This window comes from Cervus elaphus, chromosome 16 (assembly GCF_910594005.1).
Source record: "Cervus elaphus chromosome 16, mCerEla1.1, whole genome shotgun sequence".
Classification (NCBI taxonomy): Eukaryota; Metazoa; Chordata; class Mammalia; order Artiodactyla; family Cervidae; genus Cervus; species Cervus elaphus.
Window position 1 is genome coordinate 6415918 of NC_057830.1, and position 25435 is coordinate 6441352.

The 25435-nt window shown below is 46.0% G+C and overlaps 1 protein-coding gene across 4 annotated transcripts in view; it reads left to right on the top strand.

The window, feature by feature from the left end:
• The window catches only part of ASTN2 (astrotactin 2), a 993079-nt gene that overhangs the window by 434803 nt on the left and 532841 nt on the right, over positions 1-25435 (top strand). The gene's annotated exons all lie outside the window — the stretch shown is intronic.

The window sequence follows — 25435 nt, forward strand, 5'->3', positions numbered from 1 at the left end:
TGTAAAACCACAGCATCTCAGAAAGGACCACAGAAAATGTCTAATCCAATTTCAGCAAAGCAAAGAGTCTGAATGTCACCAGACAGCCCTGAGCTCAGATCCTATCTTCCTCTTCCTTGCTGGGTGTTCTTTATCATTTTTTCATCTTTATTGAAATATAATTGGCACATAAAGTTGTATAAATTTTAGGTGTAAAGTGTGATGATTTAATCCATATATATAGGGCAAAATGATTACCATAATAAGGTTCCTTAATACCTCTATCACCTCACATTCTTACCGTCTTTGTGTGTATATGGTGATAACATTTAAGGTCTACTCACTTAGGAGTTTTCAAAATACAACAGTATTGTTCACTATTCTGTATACTAGATCCCCAGAACTTTTTTTTTCTTACCTTAAAAGGGGAAATGTTGGCTATCGGGTCCAAGCTAACTGGGCATTCTTTAGCAAGACACTTCCTCTCTCTGAATACTAGAGCATGAAAATAGTATCTAACCCACAAGTCTGTTGTTGGGATTAAATGAGATAATGTACGGAGAGCTTCTAGTAGATTCCTTTATTCATTCTTTTGACTGACACATATCGAGTAGTTGGACAGTTTTCTAGGCACTGGGGACATAGCAGTGAACAAAATAGGCAAAATCTCTGTCCTAATTACACTTATATTCTGCAGATTAAATCTGCATTGCCTGAGAAGGTAGCCACTAGCCACGTGTGGCTATTTACATTTAAGTTCGCTAAAATTAAACGTCTCCTCCATCGTATTAGCTGTGTTTCGTGTGCTCCATGGCTAATGTGACGGGTGGCCACCCTTGGAGAACGCGGAACAGTGGCATCATTGCAGAACGTTCTGTTGGACTGGGCTGCAGTAGACAAACGGGGAAATGTGGATGCTGTCCGAGGATGAGAAATACTGGGGGAGAGCACAAAGCCTGAGGGTGCTCACTGGGAGTAGGTGTGGAGCTGTTACGACAGACACGGTGGCCAGGGAAGGCTTCTCCAAGGCGGTAACCTTTGCCTGAAGAACAGGCACTTTAAGACACCTTAAGATGGTGATGAGAAAAGCCACTGCTTCCATCTGGGGAAAGCATTCTAGGCTGAGGGGATAGCACGGGCAGCCCCTCTGCAGCAGCAGCTCAGGAACATGCCCTGGGATCAGCACTCACAGAAGGACCAGTAGGAGGGCAGAGGGGAGAGGAGTTAGGAGGCAAACCCAAAAAGCAGAAGGCTGATGGCGGGGGGCGGGGGGGATGATGAGAGGAGGTTGCAGGGCCTCATGTAGGAGGATAAGGACTTCGGATGTTACTCTGAGTGAGATGAAATCCACTGGAGGATTCTGAGCAAAGAAGCAGCTTGATCTAAACTGTAACAGGACCACTCTGGCTGCTGTGTGGCAAATCAGCTTAGAGGGTATTCAAGGGTGCTGTTGTTCTTTATTTTTTTTAATTGTACTTTAAAAAAATTATTTGTTTGTTTATTTGGCTGCACCAGATCTTAGTTGCAGCACTTGGGATATCCAGTCTTCTCTCATCCCCATCTGTCAGGTGGTACCATATCTCTGTAGTACAGATAGATTTTGTGGTCACAGTCTACGTTCTTTCCTTGGACTTCCTACACTTCTAAACTGTGTATATAACACATATATGTGTATTATGTATATATATATACACATATGTAATGTTTTATTTGGGGACATTAATGTTCAGTTTTTGTGTTGTAAGGTTTTATGAGTTTTGACAAACGCTCCTTTTATATCTATTTGTCATTTATTTATTTGGCCACATCAGATCTTAGTTGCAGCATGTGAGATCTAGTTCTCTGACCAGGAATCGAACCTGGGCTCCCTGCGTTGGGAGTGCGGAGTCTTAGCCACTGGACCACCAGGAAATTCCCAAGGCTACAGGTTATCGATGTCAGAAAAACAGAACACCTGGATTCAAACCCTGTTTCTATCACTTACCACGTATCTTGGCAAATCATTTCAACCTCTATAAATTTAGTGTCCTCATCTGTAATATGGGGGTGATGATGCCGTCCCTGCCTTGTGGGGCTATGATTGAGCTAATTTGTATGAAACAGCATCTCAAGTCAACTTTACTCCTCCCCCCACCTTCCAAATGCAGATGCTGTAAAGTGATGTGCAAAGAGTTTCACCAGCACTTTTCACTGAGGGTGGACCATTAATAGTGGAGGGAGGCAGCAGTTGTAAAACAACATGTAGAAATAAGGTGACCCTCTGAAGAGTATGGTGAAAAATCCACATCTAAACCTCATGTTGGCATGTTGTACTAGTCAAAAGCTTTTTCCCCAAGGAGAAGGCTGGTCATAACCACAGGTACTCCTTGGCCTTCTAGCATATCTAAGGCTCCTGCAGACATGTGAAGATATTAGCCCAGACGTTCCTCTTGTGACAATGGCCTTGATGTGTCTGCAGGGAGGATGCTTCCCAGGTAAAACATGAAAAATAAGCATTGGGATCCAAAAGTCTTATTCAAAGAAAATGTTCCTAGCTGGAGGTAGAAATTTGTGAGTCAACAGCATACGGATAGTATTAACTTGGAATACACTGCATTATTTACAGTCAGTGCTTAGTAAGTGGACATCTTATTCATAATTGCTGCCCAATAATAGTAATTAATGTCCACAAACAGGGAAATAGGAGTTAGAGAGGAGATTTGCCAAGATCACAGAGCAAGTTAGCAATAAAGCTCCCAGACCTGTGTCTCTTCCCTACAACTCACACTGGCATTTTTCTCTGCAGTTTCACTCCTCTCTCCGTTAACAAGATGCTGACTATCTTGCCTGGAAATCTCACTGCACTGATGCTGTAGAGTGAGGGGTCTCAGTGGGCCAGGTCAGGAGTGCGCTTTCTCAACCCAAATTCTCAAGCACTTCTCCATGGGGCAGCAGTTTGGGAGTAAGGAAACGGATTCTCCAGGCTAGCCCCTTCATCTCTGCAGAGTAAGGCAAGGATTTGGCCATCTAGCCGTCATTCCATCCTTATCTTTTAGTTGGGAGCCTGTTCAGATGTATTTTTGCAGCCTTTACATAGACCTACTGGGGAAGCTATTTAGAAAATGAAATGTAGCTCTAGTGTACCATTGGATCAGACAGCTAGATCTTTCTTTTAATTAAAACATTTATACTTTAAGGCATTGTCACCCTAAGCAGTCTCCCTGTACCCACAGCACACACGCATACACACACACACGTACACACACACGTGTACACACACACACACACACCCCCACACACACACTTGATTATCCTCATGCAACAATGAGGAAAACCCTATGGAATTATGTGCTTCTGGAGCTGGTCATGTAGATTCTGCCTCTTTCTTTTCTCTTTCCTTAAAAAGTAGACAAGATAGGACGTAGGAGGGAACAGAAAGGACCCACTTCTTTTCTTCTTCTCTGAAGTCTCAGCTAGACAGAGTGGTGAGTGCCTGACGGTCTGACCTTCTGATTTTCTAGTTGATCTGCCTTCAGGTGCAAGCCCATGATTTCTGAGGATCTTTTTCACTAGCTACAGGCTTAAAGACGTAATTCCAAAGAGTGGATCATCCAGGGAGCAAGTGTGTGTTAGTCAGTTTGAAAACAATCAGCTTTCCCACCAGTATTCCCAAGAAGAACACCCCCACACACACTTTCACCCCTTAGAGCTGAGAATGTCACAGGAATCCCCTGGGTTGACCTTAACTTTATCACTGATGATACTGATGCCCAGAGAAGAAGGCAAGAAAGGACCAAAGTCACGCAGCCAGAGGAGGCAGAGCCAAGATTCAAGCTCAGGACACTGCGTTCCTACCCAATGCTGCTCCAGCCTGCAGCAGGTCTAGAGGAAATCTTACATTCTACATCTCTCAAAGGCTGCCAGCTCCCTCTGATGCTTCTGATCCAAGGACTACCCTAGCTGCAGCAAAGCTCTAAACACTCTTCCTCCCAAATGGTCCTCTTGGGTTCTAGACAAACACTGCGAGGCCAGGGCAGACATATTTGTTAATTCATTATTCTTGCCCAAACCACCGTCACATTTCTTTCTTCCTTTATTTCATTAGACTGGAAGTTGGAAACAAGAAAAGATATGCCCAGGATAATAACTAGTGTACAGAAAGATAGCCACAGCTCTAGAAAGAATTAGCTTCAACTCCGATGTCTCTGTTCTGGCCTGTAGTGACATTCACAGGCTCACTGTTATCACTTCATCTCTTCTACTATTTGTCACCTAGCACAGGCTCTAGGTACATTGATACCCATAGTTCCTCGAAGGCATCATGCCTTCTCATGCCTGCATCCCCTTCAAAGGCTGTTCCCTCCCCCTTTAAATGTGTTTCTCCTCCTTTTACTGGAGACCAGGGATGCTTTTCATTTCCATTTCATGCAGCCCAAACACCCTTCCTCCCAGAGGCATTCATGAGTCACTGCCCCTTGCAGTGACCACACTGAGGGTCCTCTTCTCTACTCTCCTAGCCTCCGTAGTCCCTGTCATAGTCCTTGTCCCTGGGCAGAATCATTGTTCTTTCCTTATCTGATCTGTCACCAGACTGTAAGCTTTTTTAGGGGCTGGGTAGGGGGATTCAAGGGCTTCCCTGGTAGCTCAGCTGGTAAAGAATCGGCCTGCAATGCTGGAGACCCCGGTTTGATTCCTGGGTCAGGCAGGTCCCCTGGAGAAGGGGTAGGCTACCCACTCCAGTACTCTTGGGCTTCCCTAGTGGCTCAGACAGTAAAGAATCTGCCTACAATGCAGGAGACCTGGGTTCGATCCCTGGGTTGGGAAGATCCCCTGGAGGAGGGCATGGCAACCCACTCCAGTATTATTGCCTGGCGAATCCCCATGGGCAGAGGAGCCTGGCGGGCTACAGTCCATGGGGTTGTAAAGTGACTAAACATAGCACAGCACAGGGGAATTCAAAGCATGCGTCTTGTTCTTCTGTGTATCTTTAAAACTCAGCATTATGCTGACAGATAACTTGTTCACAAAAAATAAAGAAAGGGGGACGCAGGGGAGGAAGAGAGGGAGGAAGAAAATTTCTGACCCCATGCTCCTTCAAAAATTTTTATTCACCAATTTTCAACTTCTTCCTCCATATCCACTTACATATAAACTCACATTAAATATTTTACAGCACTAGAGAAACTGGGTCTCCGGGAACTGTCCAGTAGCCAGACCAGCTGCAGCGGTCCCCAGCCTTTTTGGCACCAGGGACTGATTTCCTGGAAGACAATTTTCCATGGACTAGGAGAGGGATGGTTTGGGGATGACTCAAGCACATTACATTTATTGTGTGCCTTATTTCAATTATTATTAAGTCAGCTCCATCTGAGATCATCAGGTGTTAGATCTGCTGGTTGGAGACTCCTGAAGAGTGTCTCACCCTCCCATTCAGCCACAGGCATCCCCAAGAACATTGCCTCTTTGCATTGTCCTCTCTGCTCATACTCATAATAGCCCCACCCCAATACCCCATGCAAAGTTTTACCTTCGAACTGAAGTTCCGAAGATTCCTTTCTCTACCTGAAAATTTCTTTTTGTCCTTTAATTATCTACTTTTCAAAATTCTATTTACTTAATTACCTCTGATTTCCTTTCAATAGAATGGATGACTTCTGCAGTATCACTGAAGTTCTCTTTTGGCCGTTGAAAAAGGAAACCTTGTCCTGTACCTAAAATCTTGATTAAAACATGAGTTATTATTTGGACATTTCTCTAGGATGTTAAAACCTAAACTTCTTAAAGCTTATTACTGTACCATTTATGCCCGAATTCTTCCCAGCTCACTGTCCAGCAGAGCACCTTGCTCTCACAAATCACTCCAGATGTAAACGGATGGGACTATCTACAGGTAAGGAGTGGAAATAGGAGTGTAAGTCCCCTGAATATATTTTCATGGGGCTTGACTCAAACCCACTATGTAAAATTTGTTTCAATTTTTTAAATTCATTCAAGCAAGATTTTCTTAATTCCACAACTCATAAGTCTTGCGTGTTAAGTGCCATGGGAAATCATGGACAAATTGGACAATGTTCCTGCCTTCATGGATTTCACATTTTCACAGGGATAAAAATAATAGGCTCCTCTACAGCTATTATAAAAGACACAATGTGGAATAAATCAAGAACAACCATTTATAGAGTATCTCATGCCTGGAATAACTGGAGAAATGTATTCTAGATGGGGATTTCAGGAGATCCATCATGGAGAAGATGACCTTTTAGCTGAGCCTTGTAGAGTCAGTAGGAAATACGAGTAAAAGGTGCTTTAGCAGAGGAATCTTGATGATGGAGAGAAAGGGGAAGTGAGTCTAGAATAATTCCCTAGCAGAGAGCAGCATAGCTACTGGCCTCTGTAGAATGTGCTGTACGTGACGTGGAAGAAGAGAACTAGGGGAGGTGGAGGAGATGAGGCCCGGAAGATGGGGTGGAGAGAACTCATGGAAGGTGGAGGATCTGAAGCTTCTGAGAGCCACCGGGAAGTTTAGGAAGACTACATTGGCCACTGAAAAAATGAACCTTGCCCTCGACCTATCCAGTTGTTTCGTGGAACATCTAATTATTCAAGGGAACAGCTGGGTGCTCTCTTCTTTGGCTTCCACCAAGAACGTGGGAGAAGTCATGGAAAAACAAAACCCCCAAGTGCTGTGCCCATTCAGAGCTCAGATCTGTCAAAAGTGGCTTAGCTTCCCTTCAGTGAACTCCTCCTTCTGTGTGTGGGTCCTATAGGGCTGAAATTCCAAGCCCCATGGAATCCAAGTACTGATCATCATGCATTAGTGCTTTAATGAATGTGTCAGTAAGAAGAATCCTTCCTCCCAAATGACCAGGAAGGAGGAGGGAAGCGGGGAGACAGCGCTGGTGAAGAGCGTGTACCGGCCGTGAGACTTGGATGAGCCTGGTCGTTTTCCTGGCCCTGTGCCAGAGCCCAGCTCACCAGTGCTTTATTTTTTTAACATTTTTCCAGAAATTTCAACAATTTAATACAGCCTGCAGGGCTGATTCTGGAGCTAGATCTAACGTGTGCTGGAGCTGGCTTGTATGGAGTTAATCTGAGTTTATATGTGATTGGATATGGAGGAAGAAACTGAAAATTGGTGAATACAATTTTTTTAAAGGCATACGGGGAGAGAAATCCCCTCCCTTTCTGCCTCCCTACTGCCCTCCCTTTCTTCCTTTCATTATTTTCTATGAACTCATGAGAGTTGAACGTTGGCATCTCACCCTCACTCTTTGTCCAATTCTGTCAGGCAAGTCGCTTGGAAATTGGCTATGATAAGGGTATTTATACCAACAAAATTGGTAAATGTTAACAAATCATGGCTTATTTTCTTTGGAAAACCAATCATTAAACATTGACCGTCCTAAGAGTGGATGGGATGAGAATAAAATGATCATGGACGAGGGCAAAGAGGGGGTCTCAGGGATGGCTCAGAGAAGGCTTGAGAATGTTTCCAGAGGGTGGCAGGAGTCTCCCTTCCAGAATAATCTACCAATACTGTTCAGTCTGAAGACAGAAAATTAATATTCAAGGACTGTGTGCTATAGTCATATCAAATGTGGCGCCGCACAGTTGAAACGATCAGGCTTTGGCCTTAAGAATGGGGAGGGTGACATGGGCGAGGGGATCAACTGTACAGGGACAGATAGAAACAGAACTTCAGTGGTGAGCACGCCGCAGTGTGTATAGGAGCAGACCTACCATAATGTCCACATGAAAAAACGTGACCTTACAAACCAGTGCGGAGGCGGTGGCTGTGGCTCAGCTGTGCCCGACCCTCTGTGGCCCCACGGACTGCAGCAAGCAGGCTTCCCTGTCCTCCGCTGTCTCCCAGGGTTTGCTCACGCTCATGTCCATTGGGTCGATGATGCCATCAAACCATCTCATCCACTGTCGTCCCCCTCTCCTTCTGCCCTCAGTCTTTCCCAGCCTCAGGGTCTTTTCCAATGAGCTGGCTCCTCTTATCAGGTGGCCAAATTAGTGAAGCTGCGGCGTCAGTGCTTACAATGAGTATGGATAGCGCCAAGTTGTGTCCGACTTTTGCGATCCCATGAACTGTAGCCTGCCAGGCTCCTCTATCCATGGGATTCTCCAGGCAAGAATACTGAAGTGGGTTGCCATTTCCTTCTCCAGGGGAACTTCCTGACCCAGAAATTGAACCCAGGTCTCCTGCATTGCAGGCAGATGCTTTACCGACTGAGCTACACTGGAAGCCCTTACAATGAATAGTCAGGGTTGATTTCCTTTAGAATTGACTGATTTGGTCTCCTTGCTGTCCAAGGGATTTTCAACCCAATGTTCAGTTCAGTTGCTCAGTCGTGTCCGACTCTTTGCGACCCCATGAATTGCAGCACGCCAGGCCTCCCTGTCCATCACCAACATCCGGAGTTTACTCAAACTCATGCCCATCGAGTCGGTGATGCCATCCACCCATCTCATCCTCTGTCGTCCCCTTCTCCTCCTGCCCCCAATCCCTCCCAGCATCAGGGTCTTTTCCAATGAGTCAACTCTTCGCATGAGGTGGCCAAAGTATTGGAGTTTCAGCTTCAGCATCAGTCCATCCAATGAACATCCAGGAGTGATCTCCTTTAGGATGGACTGGTTGGATCTCCCTGCAGTCCAAAGGACTCTCAAGAGTCTTCTCCAACACCACAGTTCAAAAGCATCAATTTTTCAGTGCTCAGCTTTCTTCACAGTCCAACTCTCACATCCATACGTGACCACTGGAAAAACCATAGCCTTGACCAGACGAACATTTGTTGGCAAAGTAATGTCTTTGCTTTTTAATGTGCTATCTAGGTTGGTCATAACTTTCCTTCCAAGGAGTAAGCATCTTTTAATTTCATGGCTGCAGTCACCATCCGCAGTGATTTTGGAGCCCAAAAAAATAATCCAATGTTACCCCAATAAAAATAATTTAAGAAAAAGAATCTGCATCTAAGGTCATGTGCATACACGAACAAAGCTAGTGGAGGTGATGGAATTCCAGTTGAACTGTTTCAAATCCTGAAAGATGATGCTGTGAAAGTGCTGCACTCAATATGCCAGCACATTTGGAAAACTCAGCAGTGGCTACAGGACTGGAAAAGGTCAGTTTTCGTTCCAGTCCCAAAGAAAGGCAATGCCGAAAAATGTTCAAACTATCGCATAATTGCACTCATCTCACACCCTAGTAAAATAATGCTCAAAATTCTCCAAGCCAGACTTCAACAGTACATCAACTGTGAACTTCCAGATGTTCAAGTTGGTTTTAGAAAAGGCAGAGGAACCAGAGATCAAATTGCCAACATCTGCTGGATCATCGAAAAAGCAAGAGAGTTCCAGAAAAACATCTGTTTTATTGACTATGCCAAAGCTTTTGACTGTGTGGACCACAACAAACTCTGGAAAATTCCTCAAGAGATGGGAATACCAGACCACCTGACCTGCCTCTTGAGAAACCTGTATGCAGGTCAGGAAGCAACAATTAGAATTGGACATGGAACAACAGACAGTTTCCAAATAGGGAAAGGAGTACATCAAGGCTGTATATTGTGACCCTGCTTATTTAACTTAGATGCAGAGTACATCATGAGAAATGCTGGGCTGGATGAAGCACAAGCTGGAATCAAGATTGCCTGGAGAAATATCAGTAACCTCAGATATGCAGATGACACCACCCTTATGGCAGAAAGTGAAGAAGAACTAAAGAACCTCTTGATGAAAGTGAAAGAGGAGAGTGAAAAAGTTGGCTTAAAACTCAACATTCAGAAAAGTAAGATCATGGCATCTGGTCCCATCACTTTATGGCAAATAGGTGGGGAAATAGTGGCAGATTTTATTTTTCTGGGCTCCAAAATCACTGCAGATGGTGACTGCAGCCATGAGATTAAAAGACGCTTAGTCCTTGGAAGGAAAGTTATGACCAACCCAGATAGCATATTAAAAAGCAGAGACATTACTTTGTCAATAAAAGTCTTTCTATTCAAAGCTATGGTTTTTCCAGTGGTCATGTATGGATGTGAGAGTTGGACTATAAAGAAAGCTGAGTGTCGAAGAATTGATGCTTTTGAACTGTGGTGTTGGAGAAGACTCTTGAGAGTCCCTTGGACTGAAGGGAAATCTAACCAGTCCATCCTAAAGGAGATCAGTCCTGAATATTCATTGTAAGGACTGATGCTGAAGCTGAAATTCTAATATTTTGGCCATCTGATACAAAGAACTAACTCATTTCAAAAGACCCTGATGCTGGGAGGGATTGGGGGCAGGAGGAGAAGGGGACGACATAGGATGAGATGGTTGGATGGTATCACTGACTCAAAGGACATGAGTTTGGGTAAACTATGGGAGTTGGTGATGGACAGGATGGCCTGGCGTGCTGCAGTCCATGTGGTTGCGGAGAGTCGGACAAGACTGAGCGACTGAACTGAACTGAACTGATGTCATATGCAGTTTATTCACCTGGGGCTTACTAGGTGGCGCTAGTGGTAAAGAATCTGCCTGCCAATGCAGGAGACACAAGAGATGGGAGCTTCCAATCCCTGGATTGGAAAAAATCCCCTCAAGTAGGAAGTGGCAACCCATTCCAGTATTCTTGCCTGGAAAATTCCATGGACAGAGGAGCCCAGCAGGCTCCAGTTGCAAGGAGTCAGACAGGACTGAAGACCGAGCACAAGAAAAAGAATATCATCATGGGTGAATCGTACTATGAAACAGTTTTATTAAATTTTTGCCCATGGGTGTGTGTGTGTGTGTGTGTGTGTGTCACTCAGTTGTGTCCAACTCTTTGCGATCCCATGGTCTCTAGCCTGCCAGGGTTGTCCATCCATGGGATTTTCCAGGCAAGAATACTGGAGTAGATTGCCATTTCCTTCCCCAGGAGGTCTTCCCGACCCAGGGATTGAACCCGGCTCTCCCGCATTGCAGGCAGACTCTTTACTGTCTGAGCCACCGGGGAAACACATGGGTGGTATCATGCTGAATTCTGTATACAGAATCTTCAACACTATGGCCCCAAACCACATGAGGCAGGCAACTACAGAACCCTAACTCATTTAGTCACTAATTCATTCATCTATTCATTTATTCATGCAAGCATTTACTGGACCAAAGTAGAACTGGAATATCCTTTGGGGTCTGACTGAACTAGGTTCAAAGCCTTGCTTCTCCATTTACTGACTTTGGCAGGTCATTTAACATCTCTGAACCTCATTTTTACATATATAAAAAGTGAGGCAAATAATTCCTACTTTGCATAGCTGTTGTGAGAATAAGATGAAAAATCACATTTAAAATGCATTTGGCATGGTACCTAATTTATGGCAGACACAACACAGTGTCTGCTGCTATTTTTATAATCAGTTTTTCAGCCTATAGTGTCTTCATTTCATTAACTTAATAATTATTTCAGTTAATTTAATAACTATTTTCTAAAACGTCTTTTGTTCAGCAATGTACAATTGTGCTAGATTATGTGAAAAGAAAATAAGGTATAGTCCCTGGCCTCTGGGATCTGACCACCTAATAGAGAAACTTAAAAAATCTTAACATTCCATCTACTGGCTTTTCATTTAGTCCTTGTGTGACTTTTAAATGTGTGCAATGAAAAAATCATAGATTCTCAATTCTAGTGGCAGCTTTGCCACAGATTTGTCATTTAACCTTGGGTATGTCACATACTGTGAATTTCATTTTCTTTCTTTTCAAAAAAAGAGATTAGTGGAAACATAATCTGAATGCAGGAAAGGTCCCTAGCGATCATCTAGTCTGATCTATAGAGGGTCATGAAGGCTAAGCAAGTTGCCTGGTGTCACTGAGTAAATTAGTGGCAAGATATGAATTATAGCCCTGAATGATTCCTAAGATACTTTCCAACTCAAAATTCATGTTTCTATGACCTTTCAAGTACTAATAACTTAGAACATAAGTATGATTGAAACAATTTGTAAATGGCATTTAAAGCAGATTGAATTTTCTTTTCAAATTGATGCAGATGTCAGTCATGTTCGCTGTCATATACCGTTTATTTTCATGCCTTCAGCATCCACTTTTCACTTGCAATTGGATTTGAAATGAAAATGTATGTACTTATGTCCTATGCATGTCTTACAGTGTACTAAATGTTTACAGTGTTTATAGATTGTTTCCGTTATTTGCTGGTCCCTGTATTATTAATGTTTAAAGGGACATAAGGACTTTATGAAGTTGTCAAGACCAAGGATTCAAAGAGAAGAATATGCCTGCAACAGAGAGGATTATAACATGAGAGGTGTCTAGGTAACATAGTAGGTATGTAGGGTTTACATTGGATAGTGCTTAGTGAGATGTGCAGTTAAATAAGTTGAGATCTGTCCAAAGAGAGCCAACTCTGGCAGACCAGAGAGAAGAAAGTTTTATAAGAAAACATAAGTTTTACAAAGAACTGGCCTTTGCTTTTCTTGTTTATTGCTGTGTATCAGGGACAGAAACAGTTCCTGCATCAATACATCTTTTCTTGAATGAGTGAATAAATGAATGAGAGGAACATTTCAGTTGCTAAAAGGTCAAAGCTTGGTCAGTGGGTTGAGGGTAGGGCTCTGGGGTCAAAACCATGAATAGCTCTAAGGGTGCTGACGATGACATTTGGTTAAGTATGGTTTTGCTAAAACATTTTTTATCTTGGACTGTTCTCTACTGAAAGATACATTCTCCCTTGAGCTGGGTATCACTAGTCCTTCCTGAACTCAAAATGAGCTCTGTCCTTTATCTGGTTAGAATCAGTCCATGTCCAACTATGCTGTTTCCCCAGTGGACCTCACCTGGTAAATCAGTCCTTCATAAAGTGAATCACTGACCCTCAGAAACCACAGTGCTCTCTACCTCACCATTCCTTGGTCCTGAACTTTAGTAGAACCTGAGTTAAACAAAACTCATCTAAAATAAATGTAAATTGATGAACCCAATGCCTTATTATTCAGACATACTAGATACTGAAATCAAAATTTCCTGCACCATTTCCAACAAAAGACATTGGAACAACAAACCAAGCTTCTTCTGCTTAAATTCCATGACATGACTGTTAATCATAAAAGCCCATTTATCACACCAGATTGATCCATGTGATGCATTCACTGTCTGTCTATAGCAGATGAAGGTATTAGACAGTAACTCAGTATTGCCTACAGTTAAGAGAGGTAATGTAGAATTGAGGTGAGATATCACGAGGTCCAGGCTTCCCTGGTGGCTCAGTGGTAAAGAATCTGCCTGCGGTGGAGGAGACAGGGGTTTGATCCCTAGGTCGGGAAGATCCCCTGGAGGAGAACATGGCTACCCACTCTAGTATTCTTGCCTGGAGAGTCTCGTGGACAGAGGAACCTGGCAGGCTATAGTCCATAGGGTTGCAAAAACTCGGACACAACTGAAATGACTCCCCAGGCAGGCAGGCATCAAGAGGTACTTGAATACAAGAACAGCATCTACTATTTATTATGCACTTACTGTTTATCAAGTATCAAGCTGAGACTGATTTAGTAACTCTCTTGGTCTTGATGACTAAACTTCTAGGTCGCTGTTACTGCTTCCATTTCTCATCCTAGAAGCTGTGTGTTATAGTAATTGATTGACATTCCCAGGGTCATGTATTTACTAAGTATCTCGGCGGGGACTTGGACCCAGATTGAGTGAGGAGCTCCTGCACTGTGAGTATGTGAGAGAGTTTGCTTAGTCTTAAGTAGGGATAGACATTTTGGCATTCTGTCTCTTCTAGGTATTTGCAGAGAATTCTCAGAGGCAAGCATGAATCCTTTGGACAAAGAATTTACAGGATAAGTTAACTTGGAAAAAAGGACCAGCTTGGGTTGGGGATGGGGGAAACATACAGAATGGAGAAGTGAAACTGGGACAGCATTTCTGAGTTTCAGGGAAACCGTTTATATCTTTCTTTGGGAGTCTTGCTTTATTTGGTGTAAACGTATTATAAAATGTTATGATGTGGAAGAGGTTTGAGGTCCTTGGAAAAGGACAACTTGTGTCAAAAGATGAGTTCATAAAATTTCAGAGAACTCACGACAGCAAGCCACAGGATTGCCTGCTCCAGTACTGGGAAGGACAGGAAGGTTAGACTGGGCTGAAAAAGAAACTGGGAAAACTTTTTTCTCATTGGGACATGCTGGGCCCACTGAAAGTCCAAGGGAGCCTTTACTTCTGAACTTGGAGGAAGGCAGTCGTGAGAACCTCTCATATTATAAAGCTGCACATGTGCTGTGCTTGGTCACACGGCCGTGTCCGACTCTGTGCGACCCCACGGGCTGTAGCCCGCCAGGCTCCTCTGTCCGTGGGATTCTCCAGGCAAGTATACTAGAGTGGGTTGCCATGCCCTCCTCCAGAGGATCTTCCCAACTCAGGTTTCGAACCCAGGTCTCCCGCATTGCATGCAGATTCTTGACTGTCTGACTCACCAGAGAAGCCCTGTAAAGTTGCATAGAGAAAGACGACCTGAGATGTATCTCTGATCATTATCTCCAGGAGGGTGGTACCAATTAGAGGAGGATGCTCAGCTTCTATAACTGGACTTATCATCCAGGTGTGTTCACCCTGCAGGCAGCAGTCTGCCCTCCACCCACCTCCACGTCTCACAGTCCCCCTTCTTCACTTTCTTCTCTCTTCCTCGTCCTTGTTTCAGTTCAAATGTTCCTCCCTCAAGGATGTTTCTGTTAACTTTCTAGACTCAGTTATCCCTCCATGTTTGAAGCTCCATTTGTGCACTCTATTTTTTTTATTTATAGTAAATACAATGTTAGTAATAATAATAATGCACATTAAATAGCACAAAGTATGTGTCAGCTCCCTTCTAAGCAAGTCATGTGGATTATCTCATTTAATCCTCTCAGTAACCCTATGGGATAGATAGAGTCATATTTTAACTAAATCAAGGCACAGACAGATGTATGTACCAAGATTTTATGCACCATTCAGGACAAATACTGCCGCTAATAACCATAAATTTCTAACGATTAACACACAAGTCTTTATCTTCAGAAATATTAAAATGTGGAAAGTTGTGTGTCTTAGAATGAGTGCAATGCTCTATGACTATCATCGTTTTACACACGAGGAAGCTAAATCATGTGTAAGTTAATGGATTTGCCCAAACTCACGTGTCTAGGAAACGGTAGAGTTTAGACTGGGATTTCAGAAGTCTCGTTTCAGAGTTTACCCTCTTAACCATTAGCCTGTGCTACAGTGCATATCTGTATTTGTTTGTGCTCAGTTCCTAGTTATCTGAGTCTGTATGCTATAGAAAGTCAAGGATTGTGCCTATATTATTTCCTACTTTATCCCATTGTCTAGCGCACTGATGTTTAATAATGACTAATGGAATGAGTGAATGAAAGAAGAAACACTGGATATGAAAATCCCATGGGCTTCTAGCTCTGCAACTTTTACTCGAGTTGTGGTTTTTCTCATGCCATTTATTCTCTGGGCCTCAGTTTCTCTATTTAATAAAAGAGAAGCTTACATTAGATTTTCTCTAAGTGATCTCCAGCTCTGAAATTCTATGTACTGAAAATCTGCCCTGAAAGCCAATGCTAGGTCCAACTCTGGCTCCAGAGGATATGGAAACAGGATCCCTCATGCTTCCTGATGTCTTGAAGGAATACACACATGGAAACAGACTGTCACACATTTCAACTCTCAATAAACAGCATGTGACAGTCACAAACTTGAGCTCTGGGTTTGGAAGGACTGGGGATTGAAATTCCAGCCCCTTCACTTTGAACCCGCACAACTTTGGACATATCCCTGACCCTTTCTTAACCTCTGTTTTTCTCAATGGTAAATGGTGGTAATAATGTCAGCATGGCAATCCTCAGAGGATGATTATGTGGACTGAATTAGATAAAGCATGTTAAGCACTTAGCGCAGTGTCTGGTACACAACACTTAACAAATGTTAGCTATTGTTATAGCCATGCTCAAAACATGAATTGAATAAAATGAGTTTTAGAGGACAGTTTTTTAAAAAGGCAATTACTATGAGGCTGAGCAGTCAGGGATGCCTTTTTGGAGGGGGAGAGACCAGATTTGGACCTGAAACTAAAGAATGACTGTGATAAACCTACACTGTCCAATATATATAGTAGCAAATAGCCATATGTGCCTAAAGTAAAATGTGAATTAATCCACAGTTCCCACATTTCAGCTACCCAGTAGCCACATGTGATTAGTGACTGTGCATCGAAGAGCATTTCTACTACTGTGGCAAGTTCAGTTAGACAGCTGTGACAGAGAGTGAAGAGTAAAATTATGTTTCATATATATTTCATTTCACTTCACTTTAGGAGCGACGGTCCTATGCTGAGGACAGTGCTATAAACTGAGATTTAACTGGGCAAAACCAGACACATTGCCTGGCCTGATAGAGCTTGGTCTATCAGCGTGAAAGTGAAAGAAATGAAAGTGTTAGTCACTCAGTCGTGTCCAACTCTTTGCAACCCCATGGACTGTAGCCCACCAGGCTCCTCTGTCAATGGAACTCTCCAGGCAAGAATACTGGAGTGGGTAGCTGTTCACTTCTCCAGGGGATCTTCCAGACCCAGAAATCGAACCTGGATCTCCATTGCAGGTGGATTCTTTGTTGTCTGAACCACCAGGGAAGCCGTTGGTCTAATGTGGGGTCAGCAAACCACAGCTCACCAGCCAACTGCTCTTTTTCATAAAGTTTTACTGAAACACATCCATGTCCACTCGCTGACGTATTGCCTATGACTCTTTACAGCTGCAGTAGCAGAGTTCAGTAGTTATGACTCTGGGGCTTGCGAAACCCAACATATTTACCTTCTGACCCTTTAAAAAGGAGTCAGCTCCTGGTCTAGTCAGCTGATTGAATGCTTTGGCATCAGAGTTAAAGAATTCGGTTTGGTGTTTACGCCTTCCCTTTTGGATTTGTTCACTTAACATTCAACCAGTATTTATCAAGCACTTAATTTAAGCAGGATATCAGGCAGTGTCAGAATGAAAAGAATAGATAAAAATTGCTGCCATCATGGAGCTCACATTCTGGTAGGGGCAGGGGACAGATGATTAGAATATAGGTAGTATTAAATAAATAGCATCCTATGTTAAAGTTGATGTATTACTGAAAAAGAAGGACTACAGGAACCTAGACAGCATATTAAAAAGCAGAGACATTACTTTGCCAACAAAGGGCCATGTAGTCAAAGCTATGGTTTTTCCAGTAATCGTGTATGGATGCAAGAGTTGGACCATAAAGAAGACTGAGTGCCAAAGAATTGCTTTTGAACTGTGGCGTTGGAGAAGACTCTTGAGAGTCCCTTGGACTGCAAGGAGATCAACCCAGTCAATTCTAAAGGAAATCAACCCTGAATATTCATTGGAAGGACTGATGCAGAAGCTGAAGCTCCAATACTTTGGCCACCTGATGCAAAGAGCCAACTCATCGGAAAAGACCCTGATGCTATGAAAGATTGAGGGCAGGAGGAGAAGGGGACAACAGAGGAGAAGATGGCTTGATGGCATCACCGACTCAGTGGACATGGGTTTGAGGAAGCTCCAGGAGATAGGGAGGCCAGGGAAGCCTGCGGTGCTGCAGTCCTTGGGGTGGCGAAGAGTTGGATACAACTCAGCGACTAAACAACAGGAACAGGAAGCAAGGCTGTGAATGCAGAAGAGAGGGGTGGGCGTTCATCCCAGCAGCCTATTCAAGGCAGGCGTGGTCAGGGAGGTGAGGGAGAAGCATGCTTTGTGGGTAACTGGGGAGATCAGAGTCCAGGCGGAGAAGGCAGCCGGTTCAAAGGCCCTGGGGGTGGACTTTGCCTTACATACTTGAGGATGATGGTGGAGAGAATGTGTCAGGGCTTCCCTGGACACTAGTAGATGGGAACAGAGAGGGATCAGAGGGCCAAGGCCTCTGTAGAACTTTTTAAAAGATGACCTTTCAGCCTAAATGCAAGGGGAAGCCGCAGAAAATTCTGAGTAGAGAACTGACATTATCTAGCTTATTTAAGAGGATTAATCTGGCCACTCTGTTGAGGAAATTCTATGGGGCCAGAGACAAGAGTGGTAGCAGGGAGGTCAACAGGAAGACTGATGGGATGATCTAGGTCAGAGATGCTGGTGGCTGGGTCAGGGTGATAGCCATGGAGGTGGAGAAAAGTGGTCAAAATCTAGATACTGCATTTCACTCATTACAGTTATCATTTAATATATAATCGTTTTATATATTATTATTAAATATATATCATAACATTTAGCACCAATAACATGCCAGGCATCATACCCAGGACTGGCGATAGTGAACAAAGGAAGCTGCCATCCACTGTCCCTTGGGGTTTTCTGTCTAATGAGTTGGCTTCAAGCTTTGACATCAGAGATGAAGAGTCTGATCGTTAGGTCCCCCGCATGTGCATGAGCAGTTTTCACACTGCCCCTAAAGAAGAAGAGACCCAGGAGAGGATGACTCAGTCTTAGTCTGCTGTCTTGGGCCGTCACGACAAAACCTCACGGACTGGGTGGCCAGAACAGTAGAAATGTATTTTTCACGGTCCTGGAGGCTGGGAGGCCCGACATCGGCTGCCCTGAACTGGATTTGCAGACGACCGATGTCTTGACTGGTCACCGTGTCCTCACCTGGCCTTGCCTCTGTGTGTGCACGCAGAGGGAGAGTGAGATCTCCCTGTGCTTCTTATGAGACCACTGACCCCTCACAGGGGCCCCGTTCTCATGAACTCATCTACCCTAATTGTCTCCTAAAGTCCCATCTCCAAGCGTCACCCCACATTAGGGCTTTGACACGGGAATCTGGGGAGACACAAACCTTCATTCTGTCACAGACACCCATGCCCCAGGATGAGAGCGGAAGGAAGGAGTGAAACAAATATGACACGCAAGTGAAGGGGGCGCTGGCCAGGGCTCTCCTGGCCACTCTGCCACCCGAGGCTGGAAGAAGAGCCAGCCGAGTAAGGAGCCACCGCATGGACTCTGAGATGTCACTCTCAAGGGACACCTGTGAACTTGCACAAACCGAGTGTCCCTTTAAACTCGGGGAGGGTAAGGATTAAGTCATGACAGTGGCCTCTCCAGCCGCTCTGAGAAGACTCGTCTGCCCGGCAAGTGGGGGGTGGGGGAGGGAGTCAAGAACAAAGAGGGGCAGAGCTGGGAGGAACCGTGCCAAACACCTAGTCCACCCACTCCTTCTACAGCCGATGAGGGTGGGTCATCACCCTTGACCTTGGGTCAGCATCTTGCCCGAGTCAGCTTAGTGGCAGAGCAGAGGTCTCCCGCTCACCCTGCTGATGCTTGAATTCCTCAACTCTTGAGAATATTTTAAACCATCAAAATATTTCATCCTTGGGAAATAGGCCCCCGGCTGCAATTTGACCGAGCGCCTCCAAGAGTCTTTTACGATGTGTGCAGACCATGTCGGCTCTTGGCATTTCTTCCCAGGCTCGTCTTGCAAGCTCATGATAGATCCATTCATTCATGCAAGGAAGGGCTTCAGTGCTGGGCAGCTGGAGCCTGGCGAGCTCTCCATACCCTCCATTCATGCCTTTCTTCTGCAAACATCGACTGAGCCCCAAAATTGAGTCAGTCCCCAGGGATGGAGGTGAGCCAGACACTGCCACCACCGTCTCTTGCTGGTAATCAAGCTGCCCTCCGAGTGGGCTCAGTTTTGTGTTTAGAGAGGCAGTCAGAACAAAACTGAGAGAGAGAAGGCTTTGAAATCAGGCAGATCTGGGTTAACATCTTGGCTTTGCCTCTCAAGACGGAACTGGTACAGTTTTAAGCAAATTGCTTAATTTACCCCAAGCCTCAATTTCCGGCTCCTTTTCATCAGACAAAAAGATATTCACCTTTGCTACATTATTGTGACAATTATAATCAGTAGAAAGTACCTGAACCATTATATGGCAAATATACATGTTCAATAAATGGGAATTATTGAATCAAGGGCAAAAAGAACCCTCAGTGCTGGCACTGCTTAACCCACAAAAGACTTAATCATGATGGAACGGAAGGCGTGATGACAGAGTAGAAAGGGTCTCCGTGAAACCATTTAAAACACTGCATTTAGCAGTAGCAAGGGTCTTTTCTGGTTATTCGATGCCACCTATAGGGAGCCAGCCCACTGCACCACACTGTCTTTCTCCTCTCTCTTGACTGAAGGCAGCCTTCATTTCAATGTAGGTGGTTAAGGTCTCTGGATAGGAGGGTGTGTGTGTGTGTGTGTGTGTGTGTGTGTGTGTGTGGAGGGTGTGTGTGTGTGTGTGTGAGGAGGGTGTGTGTGTGTGTGTGGAGGGTGTGTGTGTGAGGAGGGTGTGTGTGTGTGTGTGTGGAGGGTGTGTGTGTGTGTGTGTGTGTGTGAGGAGGGTGTGTGTGTGTGTGTGTGGAGGGTGTGTGTGTGTGTGTGTGTGAGGAGGGTGTGTGTGTGTGTGAGGAGGGTGTGTGTGTGTGTGTGGAGGGTGTGTGTGTGTGTGGAGGGTGTGTGTGTGTGTGTGTGTGTGTGTGAGGAGGGTGTGTGTGTGTGTGTGTGGAGGGTGTGTGTGTGTGTGTGTGTACCTGCCAGGGAGTGAGGGAAATGTGTGGAGGGTGTGTGTGTGTGTGTGTGTGTGTGTGTGTGTGTGTGTGTGGAGGGGGTGTGTGTGTGGAGGGGGTGTGTGTGTGTGAGGAGGGTGTGTGTGTGTGTGTGTGTGTGTACCTGCCAGGGAGTGAGGGAAATGTGTGGAGGGTGTGTGTGTGTGAGGACGGTGTGTGTGTGTGTGTGTGTGTGTGTGTGGAGGGTGTGTGTGTGTGTACCTGCCAGGGAGTGAGGGAAATGTGTGTGTGTGTGTGTGTGGAGGGTGTGTGTGTGTGTGTGTGAGGAGGGTGTGTGTGTATACCTGCCAGGGAGTGAGGGAAATGTGTGGAGGGTGTGTGTGTGTGTGTGTGTGTGTGTGTGTGAGGAGGGTGTGTGTGTGTGTGTGTGTACCTGCCAGGGAGTGAGGGAAATGTGTGGAGGGTGTGTGTGTGTGTGGAGGGTGTGTGTGTGTGTGTGTGTGGAGGGTGTGTGTGTGTGTGTGTGTGTGTGTGTGTGTGTGGAGGGTGTGTGTGTGTGTGTGTGAGGAGGGTGTGTGTGTGTGTGTGTGTGTACCTGCCAGGGAGTGAGGGAAATGTGTAGCTTTTATCCCGAACATACCAAGACTTTCCGTGAGATAGGATATCCAGGAATTCAAGTTGCTCCCCTCGAGTCGAGCGAGGTCAGCTGCCTCACCCTGCGCAGTGGGAACAGACTCCTGCAGGTTCTCAGCACGCCCACAGATGGGCGTGCCAGTGAAGCCTCGCCCTAGTGGAGCAGGCCACGTGGACTCACATTGCTTCATTTTAGTGACTCATCATGAGTCTCCCTCGATACCAGTCAATGTGGCATAAACATGTTTTGTAGAAGGATGTGCATCTTAAGAGCGGGAAGGATGCTCTCCTGCACCTAAGCTGTTGCTAGAAAGTGAGGGCTGCCTGGGGCGGGGGTGAGGAGGGGAAGGAGCGGTTTGTGGGCTCATGTGCTGGCGAGGGAGGCGGGCAGAGGGAGTGGGATGGATGGGAAAGGGAATAAGGGAACAGGAGGATGAGAAAAATCAAGGGAAAGAGGCAGAAAAGGAGGGGATTGGGAACAAGCAGGATATGAACGTCTTCCTTATTTCAGGCAGCTTTACACACCATGTCTTATGTCATCTTCATCTTCGCATTAACCTTTGAAGCAGGTAGATCGTCCTTTTTATCTCTTATTATGAAGAAGAGGAGATGAAGGTGGGTCTGGGGATTTCACTTGGGCCTCTGACTCAAATTCAGTTCTTTTCAGTGCAGAGTGATACAGAGGATAAGAAGCAGACAGACAAACAGTGGATGGATATGCAACAGAGAGAGGGGCCAGGACAGAGAAGTGGAAACCAGAGAGAGACACAGAGGCAGCAGCAAAGGCACGAAGGATGGGAACCGGAGACAGAGGTGGATGGAAAGAGCGAATCACAGAACAGGAGAGAGACAGGGAGAGGCAGAGGCGAGAGCAGAAACATGTGCGTGAATTTCATCAGGAGTGAGGGAAGCAGAGCGAATGTGAGTTGGGTCCTGCTGACTGTACGCATGATATAAAATGGTACGGTATTCCAGATGGAAGGAACTGGAGAGGACAATCTTCCAGTGTCCCAGGAAGCTTACTCTCTCACCTGCCTGGAGCTAAGGCTAAGTTTGAGGAAGGGACTCCTCTGAAGCAGAGGACAGATGTCATACGCCCTCCCCTGGTTCTCTCCGTTTCCCCCAGTTTCTGGTTAGGAGAAGGCCAAAGTCAGTGCTTGTAAGTGTCTGGACTGCCCTTCAGTCTGGCGAGGACGGTGCAGGCAGAGGGCACAATGCATGCGTGTGGCCCACTGTACCCTGTGCATGCCTGAAAACTCACTACTCTTTTTGTTTTAATTCTATAAATGAAATTTGACTTTAAACTCACAAAGATAGCTGATGCTTGGGAAAAAACATCAATGCATCTTTTTTTTGTGGAGTGAAGAACTCTTTTGCAAAATGAGTAATTACCCTCTGCTTAATTTATTTTGTATATTTCATTTTGCTGTTTCAGGTTTTGTGCAGGCGGGGGGACGGCTGCATTATTAATCACCGTGTGTTCTGAATGGGATGAGTCTATATTTTATCTTCACAGCATCCTTGTGAATGGGAGAGGACGGGGCATATGTTCCTCCTCTTCTGGGAGACAGGATGAGGCTCAGAGAGACGAAGGGGGTTGAGCAAGGCCACTCATTAACTGGCGGGGAAACAGAGCTGAAGGTCCCGTGGCAAAATTACCCCCCGAGCCTTCTGTTCTCCCTGCACCTGTGAGCCCCAGCACGGCGTGGTGGGTGGCCAGGGAGAGCCACCACGGCACGTTGTTTTGAGCGAGATAGAGGGTCGTGTTGAACTTCTCCATCTTACCTGGCATGGTGGCGGGGAGCCCTGACTCCAGAGTCACACAGAAATGGATTCGGATCCAGACCCTGTTGTGTTCCCGCTGTGTCATCTGGAAGCCACTCATGTAACCTCTGAGACTTTCGGTTTCCTCATCTGTGAAATCAGGACACCAGCACCCGATTCACAGGTGCTGTGAATGATGGATTAACGCATGCTTGATGAGAGCCATATGGGCCTCCCGGTGGCTCAGGGTAAAGAATCCACCTGCAGCGCAAGAGATACGAGAGACGTGGGCTCGATCCCTGGGTTGGAAAGATCCCTGGAGTAGGAAAAGGCAACCCACTCCAATATCCTTGCCTGGGAAATCCCTAGGACAGAAGAGCCTGGTGGGCTATAGTCCGTGGGGTCGCAAAGAATTGGACACAGTTGAAGCCACTGAGTCACATGCACTTACTTTAACCTCGTCTTTCCCCAGATTGTAAGCCAGGGACCCAGGAGAAGCGTTACAGTCCGGGGAGGACGTTCAAACAGCCGGTGTCCTAATAGCAGTCATGACAACAGCAGGTTATGATTCTGGCGCCCACACCGGGAAAGCATTCTTGGGTTGTTCAGTGCGAGGAGAAGGCCTGATTAGCGTCACTATTGTGATGGACAGGGAGGCCTGGCGTGCTGCGATTCATGGGGTCGCAAAGAGTCGGACACAACTGAGCGACTGAACTGAACTGAACTGAACTGAGGGCTGAGGAAACCAAGTCTTGGCCAGAGACCAGAAATTATACAAAGCCACAGAGCCACTAGGGGACGAATGCAGAGTTTGAAGCCTGTTCCGACTCCAGTTCTTGTCTTCTCTGCTTTAAACCGCCGCTCCCCACGCAGTACTCTTGGATTCATCACTGGGGAACGGCTGTTTATGAGAGAGGATGCCGAGGTGTCCAGGGGCTGTTTCCCCACACCTGTAGAACGAGGATGCGATTTCCCACTGCCTGATCCAGCTGATCCAGTGTCCCTGCTGGTCCAGAGAGACAAAATGGCTGTGATGGCCTATTTACTCTCTGACCTGCCTCCACACCCATCCTTTCCTCTGTGGGAAACTCTTCCTTCCCTTTTAGAGAGAGGCAGTGCAGCCCGGGGCAGCCGCAGAGTCTCTGGAACCAGGCCCCCTAGATTCCAATCCTCTTTGCCCTGTGACTCTAGGTGAGCAAGTTACTTATGCCCTCTGGGCCTCAGTCTCATCTGTAAGGTGGGTTTGAAAATAGAACCTACTTTAAGGGCTTGTGAGGGTCACATGAGTGAATCTAAATAGAGAAATTCCAACACTACCTGGGAGTTATGAATCTCAGGGTTCCCTATTATTATCGCCCTCCTCTTGCCTGGTGAGCCTCTGGCCTAGGGGCAGATTTGAAGCTCCTTCTTCTGGGTCCAGTAGCTCTTTGCACACACTCCCCTCTCCAGCCTGAAACACACCTCATGGTAATATATTTTATTCTCAGTATCCCCATTCAAGAGTCACTGTGTGGAGTCAGAGACTCAGATGGATTCCTCTCTGTGCACGATCCCACCCATGCTAGGCACAGAGGGATTGTACAAAGAAGGAAGGATGGTCTGAAGAAGTACAGTCTGTACCAGTGTTGAACGAAGACCACGCAGGAGGAGAAAGAGCGGATCAAGCCCAGCAGTCAGCCCAGGAGAAGAGTTGCAGCCTCGAGGTGCCAAGGGCACCAGGCCAGGGAGAGAACACAGCCTGGGGGAGTCCAGCCTGGACAGCAGCATCGGGGGGACGGCAGTGCTGGCAGGAATGGTCGTGATGCTGGTAACAACTTCACACGCTGAATGCTGCGGTCATGGCTGGTGGTGTGGTCCTTGTTTTTAAAATGTTCCCTCCGACCCTTGTGACAATTTTTGAAGCTGGGCTTAAGGCGTCCATCTTCTGATAAAGAAACAGAGGCACAGAGAAGTGTGCTGAAATATCCAGGCCACTCAGTCCGTGAGCAGGAGACCGAAGCTTCAGCCGCAGGTTGCTTTGATTCCAGATTGCTGCTCCTTCCCTTTCCTGGGGCTATGACCCTTGACCCTCCCACCCCTCCAACCCACTCCAGGCTGATCCGAGGAGCTTGGATGATGCAGGCTCTGGGGTGGAGGGTGAGGAGTGGTGGATGGCAGCCCCTCACCCAGCAGGCCTAGCTCTGTGCATGCCTGTTAGGAATCCCATGCTGCTTAATTAGAACCAAATTCTTTCTGGTTATTGGAGATGTCTGTGTCTGTATCTGTTCCAGGCTTCTAGATTGTTTTCACCCTCCTCCATCAGCCATAATTTGAAGGGAGTCTCTTACTTACATGCTTCCCCCCAGACCCTTATTCGTAGATAATTGTGTTGGGGGGGGGGGTGGCGGGCGGGGAGGCGCTCAGGGATGGAGGAGGCTGGGAAGAGAGAGGATGAAGCCAGTGGAGAGGAGTCACCATGGCTAAGACCTTGCGGGGCGGGGGTGGGGGGGTCCTAGCACGGCCTGGCTGGTGGCCTTTCAGAGCTCCAGCCA